Source organism: Amblyomma maculatum, chromosome 7, assembly GCF_055883805.1.
Source record: "Amblyomma maculatum isolate TAMU_Amacu chromosome 7, ASM5588380v1, whole genome shotgun sequence".
Classification (NCBI taxonomy): domain Eukaryota; kingdom Metazoa; phylum Arthropoda; class Arachnida; order Ixodida; family Ixodidae; genus Amblyomma; species Amblyomma maculatum.
The window spans coordinates 58,499,702-58,512,631 of NC_139350.1; the positions used below are offsets into that span (position 1 = coordinate 58,499,702).

General features: G+C 45.9%; 1 pseudogene; it reads right to left on the bottom strand.

Annotated features, from left to right (window-relative positions):
- Positions 1-2,567: 2,567 nt before the first annotated feature.
- Positions 2,568-7,738, bottom strand: LOC146183334 (uncharacterized; annotated as a pseudogene).
- Between the last annotated feature and the right edge of the window lie 5,192 nt (positions 7,739-12,930).

Sequence of the window (12,930 nt, forward strand, 5' to 3'; positions counted from 1 at the left end):
CGCTTGCGGCAAGTTTTGGTTTGTCTTACTGACGCCGGCCTACAACTAAATCTCAAGAAGTGTCACTTCGGTGCCCGGGAGTTGACCATTTTGGGGCACATCGTCTCTAAGGAAGGTGTTCGCCCTGATCCGGCCAAGCTGCGCGCAGTGGCGGAGTTTCCTAAGCCGGTCTCGCTCAAGCAACTTCGAAGCTTCATTGGTCTATGCTATTTTCGGCGCTTCGCGCGGAATTTCGCTTCTATAATTGCACCCCTTACGAAGCTACTCTGGGGAAACAGTGACTTAACTGCGTGGTCAGTCGAGTGCGACGAAGCGTTCATCGCATTGCGCCATCTTTTGACTTTGCCATCAATCCTTCGCCACTACGACCCCACAGCACCTACCGAGGTCCATACTGATGCGAATGGCGTTGGCCTCGGAGCGGTATTGGCTCAATGGAAAAATGGCTTTCAAGGATACGTCGTCACGTACGCGAGTTGCGTCCTCTCCAAAGCTGAATGCAACTACTCAGTTACGGAAAAGGAGTGTTTGGCCATTGTGTGGGCACTAACGAAATTCCGACCCTACCTGTACAGTCGCCAGTTTGACGTCACGGACCACCACGCGTTATGTTGGCTGTCCTCTCTTAAAGACCCGTCCGGCCGCCTCGCACGATGGGCTCTCCGCCTTCAGAAATTTGACATCCGCGTTATATATCGGTCTGGCCGTAAACACATGGACGCCGACGCTCTGTCTCGTTCTCCCCTATCCATCGCACCTGTTTACTCCTCGGCGGCTGATCCCGTCCTCTCGTCTCTAACAATTGCTGATATGCCTGCGGAGCAGCGAAAGACCCGTGGCTCGCATCTCTTATCGACATCGTGTCCACTTCTCCAAACGCTGCGCCTTCTCGGACTTTATGCCGTCAAGCACCACACTTTGCCCTACGAGACGGTCTTCTCTACCGCCGCAATTATATGCCTGATGGTCGACGGTGGCTTCTCGTCATTCCCCGCCATTTACGACGAAATTTGCGCCTCTTTCCATGCCGACCCTCAGTGTGCCCGTCCTGGTGTAGTCAAGACGTTTCAGAGAATTTCTCAACGCTACTATTGGCGCGGCATGTACGGCTATATTCGCAAATACGTCCGCTCCTGCATCGCCTGTCAGTGCCGCAAGTCACCCACACCTCGTGCTTCTGGCCCCTTACAACCACTTCCATGCCCGGCCCGCCCTTTTGACCGCATTGGCGTTGACCTTTACGGGCCACTTCCCTGCACAGTCTCTCGGAACCGGTGGATTATCGTCGGCATCGATCACCTCACCCGGTATGCCGAGACCGCCGCTTTACCTGCCGCTACTGCCTGTGAAGTTGCCCTGTTCTTGCTACATCAGTTTGTTCTTCGCCACGGCACGCCGCGAGAGCTTCTGAGTGACCGAGGACGCGTCTTCCTTTCCAACGTCGTTGAAGCTGTACTGGCCGAATGTCGCATCATACATCGGACCACAACAGCCTACCACCTTCAAACTAACTGGCTGACTGAGCGCTTCAATCGTACTCTTGGAGATATGCTCACAATGTACATTGCCGCTGATCAGGCCAACTGGGACGCTGTTCTTCCTTTCGTGACGTACGCATACAATACCGCCACGCAGTCAACCACTGGATTTAGCCCTTTCTTCCTGCTTTATGGGCATGAGGCATCGTCCACGATGGACACTATTTTACCATATCGTCCTGACTCCTCCGAGTGGACTCTCCTTTCATACGTTGCCAAACATGCGGAAGAATGCCGCCAGTTAGCCCGCAGTTTAACATCGGAATCGCAAGGCCACCAAAAGTATCGTCACGACAAAGATCAGACGCCACACGTTTTTCCTACAGGATCCCTTGTTTGGCTCTGGGTTCCTGGCACCCCACCGGGATTGTCGTCAAAATTTCGAACCGAGTACCACGGCCCCTACCGCATTGTCTGCCAAACCTCCCCTGTGAATTACATCGTGGAGCCACTAACTCCCTCTTCGGACATGCGTCATCGCGGCCGCGAAACTGTGCACGTGAGCCACCTCAAAACATACTACGATCCACTCCTCTTGCCCTCACCATAAGTCGCCAGGATGGCTCCTCCACTACAGTAGGTTTATTTGTGTGCAAAACAGCAAATTTGATTAAATTTGACATCTTTATTTATCGCTTTGTTTCTGCCAAGGAGCAGCCCAAACAACGGCGCCAACTGGTCGCCTGCATGTGTGCTCGACGAACCGGGTCACACCGGCATTTCGTGGGAATTGTACACACATCCAGTGATGAAAGCAATTGTCTGTTTCAGTCCACTGCAGCGAAAACTATACTTGACGACCATTTCTATTCACTAAAACTTAAGGCGACGGACGGCGTTGCCAGTCGTCGTAGCTGAGACCGGAATGGTCGGGCGGCGCAGCAGCAGCATCTGTGCGCTGTTTGGCTTGTACTTCACGTTCGTACCAGCAAACAAAAACAGTAGTGTTATTAGAAAGGACTGCCTGCTATACTCGTGCAACAACAGCATGCAACGGCATTGGAAAGGAAGACTCAGTCTCTCAGCAGCTCACGTGGCAAGCTGTGGTGAATAACAGAATGATGCATTAGAAACAGAAACTTTGCGGGCAGTGGCAGCGGGTAGGGCGGCGGTCTCGGCATACCAAGTGAGATGGCCGATGCCGACGATTATCCAGTGGCTCGTAGAGGTCAACGGCATCAAAAGGAGCATGGGAGTGGTTGCATGGGGCGGAATGACTTGCTTTGCTGATAGGCAATGCAGGAGCGGACGTGTTCGCAAATGTAGTCATACATGCCGTGCCAATTGTAGCATTGAGAAATGTTTTGAGACTTTTTTACCACACCAGGATTCAATTTCAAGGAGTGCGTGAAGCCACCGTCGGCTGCACACATGTAGTTGTGGTTATAGAGGAAGCTGTCCCAGATGGCAGTGTGATGCTTGACAGCGTTAAGTCAGAGTTGAAAGTGGACACTACATCGATGAGAGATGCAAGCCGGGATCTGCCGCCGAGGAGCAAGCAGTGTCGCTGGAGAGAACGAAAGCGTCGACATCAATGTGATTGCCAGAGCGATAGAAGACACGAATGTCAAATTCCCGAAGGCGGAAAAGCCCATCGGGTGAGGTGGCTGGACGGGTCTTTGGGAGAAGACAGCCAATTCATAGCGTGTAATGATCCGTGACGGGGTCAAACTGACGACAGTACATGTAGCGTCAGGATTTTTTTTGTGCCCACGTAATGGCTAGAGAATCCTTTTTCCTAACATGATAGTTGTATTCAGCTTTGGAGAGGATGCAACGAACTATATTTATTTATTTTATTTTTGCAAATACTGCCAGCCTTCACAGAAGGTCTTGGGCAGGAGTGGGAATACATAGTAAAGAAATTAAAACAAAAGAAAAAAAGCGTTACAAGATACATGAAAGATGAAAAAGACGAGTATATGAAGGTCTGCCCCCTAGGGCAGATAAGTACTGGAAGCACGAAGGAGGCCATCACGAACGTGTACTGCTGCATCAGGAGTACAGAATGAAAGGCCGGTCAACTGATAAAAAATGTAAATATCCCAATAGATTTGAATTTGACCAATTGACAAGATCCCTAATTGGATTCTTTTGGTTTCATTTGAATTTCAATTGGACCAATAGAGAAATGAATTGGCCCAATTAACCAATAACTATTGGTCAGATGGAGGAAGGGAATTGGGTATGTAGGTCCAATTCACCTTTAGATATTGGTCATATAGGTCCAATAAAAATATACCTATTCATCATGTCAGACCAATGCAGCTGTTATGGTCATGAGTCGGCCAGTCTTGTAATCATGAGAAAAACTGTCCCACTGTTTATTCACCTGGCCACACTTGCATTGCAAGCCTTTGCATATTTTTCATTAATTGCTGAAAAATTCAGCTACTAGCTGGTTAGACATATATTGAATGCCGAAAATGTGGTACATATGTCATGCAAACAAAATTTTTCAAAATTGGGACAAAAGTTTTTAAGCACTAGCAATGGGCTCCATCTTGAAGTGCACATAGGTAATTGGTAAAAAGAAGAGGAAGGATACAAATTAGGAGAGGCTCTTGCTATTCCCAATGCATTGGAAAAAGCATGGCGGAAGTGATGTCAAAATTTAGGGTTAGCCAAGTCTGGCCATTAGCAACGGCATTGCTGTTGCTGTGAAAACTCTGGCCACTAGCAACAGCGTTGCTAAGGGCCCGAGGAACGTGAGCGTCACGGAGATAGAAACTGCGGGGGGTAAAGGAGGAGGAGAGACATTTCAGCGTCCAGCCGAGAGGCCATGCCGGCTTCAAAAAAGTGGCGTCAAGGCCTGTCCCAAGTTCTTTCCTTCCTCTATGGTAAAAAGGTACTGGCTGCCTCGTATAATGGAGGCCAGAAACCAGATGCAGAGGCAAATTGTTTAGAAAGTGCTACGGGTTCCCCTTTTGTCATATGCTTGCTTTAAATTGACACTTGAGCTGCATGGGTTATGTGAAGCCAATTCAAAAGCCATTTCAAAAATGTTTTAGACAGGGAAACAAATATTATACTGACAGCAACCATAGCTGTTTTGAAATTAGACAAACAAAAAAGGCATTGAGATATCTGAGTAGCATGCAAACTATAGCTACATGAAGCTGTATGATGAGCTTAGCATGCACTCACTTGCGCTGCATGATGACAATTTAGTAATTTGGTAATAGGTTTTCATTTTCATCACTTTATTTTCCCATTTATCTCTTGCACTGCTTATAACTGCAAGCACATGAAATCAAACAAATAATGGCATATAGAATGATGGTAACAATAAATTCACAATCAAGGCAATGCATAATGAGCAGTACACAAAAGTTAACTATAGCATAAGTAGCTATGCAAGCTGACCAATGGCCAACCACATTTCTAATACATCACTATTTACAAATTGACATTACTGTTGTTGCTCAGGCATTATAATGTCAATATTTGGAGGAAAGAGGTGGAAGGCTTGGAAATGTGTACTTTTATACCCAACCCTCCGAAAAATTTTCATATCAGTCCTGCTCATACATATTTGGCATGTCTGCCACAAAATGGTTCTGTTCAACTGTCAAATACAGAAACCGTGCTAATTTCACTGGGAAGCAGCTGCCTCCCTAGAAGTCTGTGTGCATGCATATATATGAGACAAGTTTCTGTACGGCCTGCAGTCAAGATAAGCACAAATTAGCGCACATGAGTGGTCAAGTAGCTGATAAATTTTTAGCAAAGCATAGTGCTCTCCCCTTTTGGTGGTGAATGAATGGTTATTTGTTGTTGTTTTTGCCCTCTTGTAACCAGCAATGTGAATTCGCTGCCCATGCACCTCTATACGTTCGTAGCCAGTCACTGAAGTAGGCACGTTGCCAAGCTTTTGCATACAGTCAACTTGTTCATTTCGCTCCATTGCAGTGCCAATAATTCCTTTGCCTAGAAATATTGGTTCAGTGGTGTGCTGTGCTATTACTGGTGCTATTAGCTGTGTGCACAGAGCTTGTATAGGTGGAGCCAGGTTCACACTATTTAAGAGCTTAGTGGCCTGAAGTCTCATAACAAACCATTCGAGTACTTGCAATGGCACACCATTTGCATCACTTATAAGTCTCAGCAATGTGCCATTGCCAGGCTCAAACTCAAATGTTGAATGTGATCAGAGGGGACCAAGCTCTATGACACTTTGGGAAGTGCAAGAGCTGGTGTACGTTGAATGTCATGGCTTTTTTCAAGTAGAGGTCCGTCATGTGGAAAATGAAAGCACTAATCCTGTCTACAGCCAGCAACATATCAATCTTTGCTGTACTGTCCTGCAGCAAAAGGTACACTCCTGACACGAGCAAACAGAAATGCTCATGGTTTGGCTCTGGCAAGATGCCATCAAGGCATGGCACAGCATAGAATAGAAGCCACCACTTCCACTCACTGGCTTTCCACAGTGCTCGATCCTCAATAGCACGTGGTAGCCTTGTCACCCACTGTGGTGGCTTCATGCTCAGCAGCCTCACATTAACTTGTCGGACAATAGCAGGAGGCACCCTAATGTAAGCTGGAGAGCTGGCTCTCCCAAACCATGCCTCAGCCAACTGCTTGCCAACTCCTTCCAGCACACTGTGCATATAATCGGGGCAAACGCTCCATACAAGATCAAAGTTAGGCCGGCTAGCAAGTGGGGAAAGCCCTTTGAATCCACGATGCAGCTTTCCAGATGACTCAGCCAACGCCATACTTCTAACTGTGCTGTCAGTTCTTGGTGTTGGCTCTTTACCACTAATGGCTACTACCGAGCCTAGACGCAAGAAAAAAGAATGTTTCTATTGAACTTAAGACGGGCATTTACAGATTCCATGCAACTATACAGACAAGTTGCTAGCATGAGCAGAGCATTCAATGCTAAAAAACTGCTGGATAATCAATTGTTTTTGCATGAACAGTTATAACTATGGCAGTCACTAAAAGAAATGAAAGCATGAGTGCAGTTAAAAATCACAAATGACAATGTTTCGGCACAAACTATTAACATAAATTACACATTCATGATTGTCTAAACTACTGAACAAATTACTGACAGTACAGTGTACAATATTGACATGCAGTATTGTCTCAAAACACGGTTTAGAATGTGTACTTGTGACCAACACGTGCACCCTTGTGGCGGCAGTAGCTACAGCCATAGTAGCCATTGAACTGCTTCATGTTAAGGACGGCGGCTCTTGCTGGTGCATCTACACAGCAACAGATCACTCTCAATTGGGATGAGAACTTTTGTCCATCACATTCCCAATTCTTTGTTTGGGGCTCAGTGATGGAATCAGCAAAAACTTGAAAATACTTCATTTTGGGATGACTTCTGCCAAAATAGAGGCCGCAGAGAACAACATTGCTCCAGCGCAGAGTCACAGGAAGTTCGTTCACCACGGCCTGTATAGGCCAAAGTGTCGATTTGCTACTTTTGAATACTCTAGCCCCATGAGTGTTGAAAGTGCGAGAAAGGTCACACCAGTTAGCGTCTCTCATTTGTGCTTTGTATAGCCTTCCGTCTGTTATATCCCTCAGGCTGGTGCTGCAACGAGCCTTGCAGTGCCCTTGCTGAATCCTTGTCTGAGAGGTGAGCCTCCATTTGACTCGTAATGCTGAGTGTTGCAAAGAGGTTGCTTGATGTGTTGGCAGCCTCACAGAAAGGGCAAGTGTACTTTGTTGCCCGATCTTTGTTTGGCACAGTTTTGCCACACTCTTGACAATAATACTGATCTGTAACCACACTTTCCACCTCTTCTATACTTTGCTCAGTGTGTACTGTGATGTTGGATGCACTGCCTTTCCTAAAAGTAGGTTTATTACAGATGCCAATTTTTCCAAGTCTGCCTAGTTCAATCCAACAGACGTAGAATATGACATTAGAACGATCACTGCATCTCTCACACTCAAATCTGAGTTCGGTAATCGCTCGTCGGAGAACATATGGCAGAACTCTGTGTCACACCCTGTGTTTTCGTCATCACCTCCACACTGAAAGAGTCAGAGTCACTGCTGCACTTTTCATCCTTTTTGTCAACGCATGCGTCGGCATTGCTGCTGCACTCGTAGGCGCCACTACTCTGCTCCCCCATGTCACTGCTGCGCCTGTCTGGGTCAATGTTGGAGTCATCAGCGGCGTTCTCATCTTCTGCCATTTCAAGCTTGCTGGAGGCATCCTCGCAGTTCATATCACGTTGTGGGGTACAGTCTCGCGTGCTTTGAGGTTGATTGCTGTTGCTGTATGTTGAAGTTGTGTAGCCTGATTGCTGCATTCTTTCCTGATAGAGCCGCGGGCAATTTTCTAGTTAGCATACCTTATTTCTCCTCGCCACTCCAGCCTGTCCTCCTCTCCCTGCCTTCTTTCTATTTTTTCACTCTCCTGTCCTCCTTTCATGGCTCTCCCTCCAGTGGTTTCCTCCTCTCATGACTCTCCCTCCACAACGGGGCTCCTTTGCAAGCTCAGCAGCGTACGCTCAGCGGGGGACCGCGGGGTCACGTGACATGGTGGTGGCTGCACCGATTGATGTCCAGCGAGATAGGAGAAGAGCTTCTTTGCAAGCATCTCAGATGTAAGTTAATTTTCTTCTTTGCTGTACATTCTCCTGAAGACTTTAACTGGTCGTGCATGCCAGCACGGCGCTAGTTCGTAAATACCAAGATGCACATGTCATTATAACAAACGTTTGCTTTTGACAGGGGAGTTGGGGGGGGGGGGGGGTGAATGCGTTCGCAGTGTCTTGGAAAGGACACAGTGTCAGGGGCTACGTGATCGGAGTAGAATATGCCGTACAAATTGGCACTCAGCCCATTGCTAGGTTCACGATGCAGGTGCCGTACTGCGATTCAGCCTTCAGCAAGAATTTAGAATGGGCCAGTTCGTAGTGCCTCGACCTGGGCCTCATGTTGCGCTGCAGTTGAAGTTCCAGCACTTGTGCAGTTAAAACTACATGAACTGAATAAGCGGTAAAAACTACCTGCGTTATGACAGAGCTGGCTCATTATTGTTATGTTCCATTAAATTTTGCGTATTATGAAATAGAGAGCTGGCGAACGCAAACACAGCAAAAATGTTTTTGAGCTATATTGAATTATTTTGCCTGTATTGGCTTGACATTTTCTTTGTCATGTTTTCTGTCCTGATTGAAGTAATCCACGAAAACTTCAAAGTGCATATAAAGGACAGACACCAAACTCAGGCCTTCAGTCCAGAGATGGCAGTAAGGTGTAATGATAATTAAGCTTTCAACAGTACCAATAGTATTGATTTTCTTGTCTAATTATTTACAAATGAAGAAACAAATCTGGCTGACTTAATTGTGCTTAGATGAACCATTGGTATCTTCCCTGACGCGAAATGTGAATCAAAATGTGTGCAGTTTTTGATTCATCACTGGTGTGGGAATATGAAGTTCATGCAAGTTTCAAATGGAGGAGTGTATGCAGAATTGCAAGCAAAACAAGCCTTTGCTTTTTAAAGTATTATTCAGTTGTGCTGTTTTTGTTTTATTTATGCATGTTTTGTAGAAACTAATGTTGATGCATATGTAGTGTACTGTTTGGATGAGCTTATTTATTTATTTGTTTATTTATTTACCCTCAGGGCCATTAGGCATTAGAGGGGAGTGGGTATAACGTACAAGAAAAAACAAAAAAGCAGTAGATAATAAATTAAACGTAGTACAGGCACACACTTATATAAACAGCATTACAAAAGACAACAGTATCTATAATTTCAGCAATATCAATGGGAAGGGGTTTCCAGCTGATGCAAGCTCTAGGCATGAATTATTCATGAAAACATATTGTGCGACAAGGAGGGATTCAAGCTTAGTGGCGGTGATCAATACGTGCTGAAATATATGGTGGTCTTTTTAATAACTTGTCTTAAGATAAGGTTTACCAAGATACTTTGTTGGGCGAGTTGTTAAACATGCTCTCAAACTACCAAGCCTTTTATTATGCCAGTCAAGCTATTGACCGGCGATGAGAAAGAGTGAATGGCTACCACATTTATGAATTGCTTGATTGCCACATGCACTTCCAGACATGGTTTGAACAGTCATGTTACATTCTGCAATTGGCTCCTTTTTTACTTTTTTGCATAGATGTGCTTCCACTTTTGAATGCGCAGCCATTCACAATTCCTAATTGATCGGGTGAGCATGTTTTGGCATGATAAAAGGCTTGGGAGTTCGAGAGCATTGGCCCTTCATGATGCACAAGAGACAGATTGCTTACTGCACTGGAGCCGATATCTTCCTAGATATCACTCGATCACCATGTCAGTGTTGTGATCATTGATTGAAAGTGTGCAGATAGCTAGAATCCCACATTATCTTCACTGGCTTGCAGGCAGGAACTTGTGAGCAAAACAGCTTTAAAAAGGAAAGCTCACAGAAATGATTTCTCTAGTTGGCTCTTGCAGCTGGAAAAAGTTATTGTATAACCAGACCGCTCACTCACCATGTCAGCTTCAGCTAACAAAAATGGTTGGATAATAAGGCAGTTGCACTGCAGTCCTGATAAAAATGTTGAAGTTGTTAAAGCAAACTTGAGCATTGAATGCAAAACAGTGGCGTCGCAAGGGGGGTGTGGGGTCTGCAGTCTGCACCAGGTGCAGTGCTCAGAGGTGTGCAGCTGGGCAGTGAGAGGAAGAGACGGGGGTCCGAAATGAATTATTGTGTAAAGATGTGAAAAGGCGCGCATTGGTGCCACTGAGACACTGAATGGCAAGTGTGATATTCTTGTAGAACTAAATATTCTTTTGTTAGCAGTGCTTGAAAACACATACCTTAATTATGCCAGAGACTCCACGCCATTTTAACGTTGAACCAGGCCTGTGTAAGTGCATGTACCCTGGAAACACCAGCATTAACCCGATACCCATCGGAAACCCCTGCACTGAGAGAGTGTTAGATGACATCCGTCGGCATCGCCTATTTGTGTATTCGCAGTTCATTCTTCTTTGTCTTGTTCATTTATCGCCTGTGCCTTTCTCACTCCTCGCCCATGCAGTCACACGTCTATCTCACACTTTCAAAATGCCGAAAGGCATGAAATGCCTGTTGCTCAATGGAATGGAAAGTCTGATCACTATGCACTGACTGAAAACAAAAAGGATAACAATCAGAAGGAGGGCACCTTTAACATGGCTAAGTGCTTTAAAAGGGGAATAGAGAGTGAATGTGCCCAAGGGTGCTCACTAGTGCATTATGCGGTTCTTACCTTTTTTTCTCTGAAAAAGGCAGTTGTTAAAATCGGGAACACATTGAAATCGTAAAAAAAAATGCCCCTTCCTCTGCACTGCTTGGTTGAGTGCAGAGCAAACTTCAGAGCAACCCATGAGGACAGAAGAGGTAGAAAGCAAGTTGCGATTGGGTGCTTTAAACGCGGGAACGGGGGGGGGGGGGGGGGACTCTGCACCAGGTGTGGGTTACCCTAGCTACGCCACTGATGCAAAATGAATCCCAGCTAGATCAGCTAGAGAGCAAGTAAGGTTGAATGGCGAAATTGTGGCACCTGACTGAATTCTCTTCTGAAAATTCATATTTCTGGTCCGACACGTCACATTCTTCACAGTTGACATAGTGGAAGCTAGGGACGAACTTTTGCCTTTCTTGGTGCACTGCTCTTGTTTCGTTCAAGGAAGTGCCACATTGTGCGTAACCCGAGTGGGGGTGCAAACATTGCATGTTCACAGGGTGATGAGGGAGCAAACTTGGTGGCACCGTGAAAGCCATGGACAATATGCTGATGATAGGCTGCCTTTAGACTGACTGGCTTGCATTTCTTGGTGTGTTTTGTATGTGTGAGGGTTCCGTAAGCTGCCACGTATATGGCTTGGATTTGATGTTGAGGTGACTGGCATGATCAAAAAGTCAGTGTGATGATCAAAGTCCTCAGAGTATGCCATGATTTTACTTCTGGCTTAAGTTGCAGACATTGTTTGCTGGTCATACCTTTCACAGAAAATCTAGCAGGTGAAGCTATGGGCAGAATGCTTGCTTAGTATTCCAACATAACTCCCCAAACAATGTCACTGTTTACTGTAAAGAGATTGTTCAAGCTTCAGTGAAGCACATTTACGCCTTGGCACATGGCAGGCTCAGGGACCTGTTCATCGTCACTGTACTAGGTTAGACCTCCAGTGGACTCCTGCCATTTGCCACGAGGTAGGATGTAAAAGAAGGTTTGATGATCAATATACTTATGCTCTGTTAGCAGGTAAAAAAGAGTTAGCATTATGTTTCTTACGAGTCACATTATCTGGCACCTCTAGATGTATGTTGTGCCTGCTACGGGCACTGAATCCTTGGTGTGAGATTGGAGGTCCCTGCAGGATCACAGACTTTTATAATGCTACTTAAATTATGAGTAGATCGAGGTGATAGATAACAAGACTTTACTAATGGTGAATTCCAATCACAGAGTTTGGTCACTTACAGAACATTATTTTGTGCTCTTTTTGAAGCAACTGTATTCCAGATGCCGATCCGGAACACAGGTCCCATCTTCCCAATGCAGATGGGGAGCGATTGCTGAGCCAAGAGAACTCCATGGAGTAGTCTGGATTGCTCTGCCGAAATCAACAGAACTGGTTAGAAGTTTACGCATTTATTCAGATGGGGGGCACCCTCCATGCTCCATAATAGACTATCGGTACTTGCCGCTGCTATGAATGCAAATTGCTGTCATGAGCTAGTGCTCACTCTTGAAGACAGCAAGTCCGAGAGCAGCAGTAGTGTGTAATAACCTTTTTCAAGAACCTCACCTCGGAGTGTGACTGGAAAACTATGCGCGGAAATCATCTTTATGTGCTATTCATAAACTCGAAGTGATTCCTCTACTCTGAAACAGTGAAAACGATGAGCTGCGACTTTGTTTTATATCAGAATAGTGTCGAAGGAATCTTACCATGCTTGCCAGCACTCTGCTATACGAAAGAATGGCATAAACTGTTAATGTCAACATCATCCCAAGAAGCAGAGGGAGAAATGCAGACATATTACAGATTTGAAAACAGATGGCACGCGTCCATGATGTACAGGCTAGTGCACGGAATGACAGGTACTTCTCTCAGTCCATGGGCACCACCTACTTGTGCTGGCTGGTGCACGAGTTCCAAACGTGGAGTCTGGACACAATCTGTGCTGGACGCAGGTGCTCTCGAGGAGTGGGCAGGCCACTTCAGCTCTGGGATTGTAATTCACTATATGTGCAGAGAGAAAGCAAGTGAACATGTCTCTGTGCTAGCATATGTCGCATTGCTTGCTGCCATCGCTTCTGCTTTCAGTATGTGCTAGTGACAGGAATGCTCACAGCACAAATGGGAGGGGAGACGCTGATTTGCACCATTATGGAAAGGCCAAGATGTTACCGT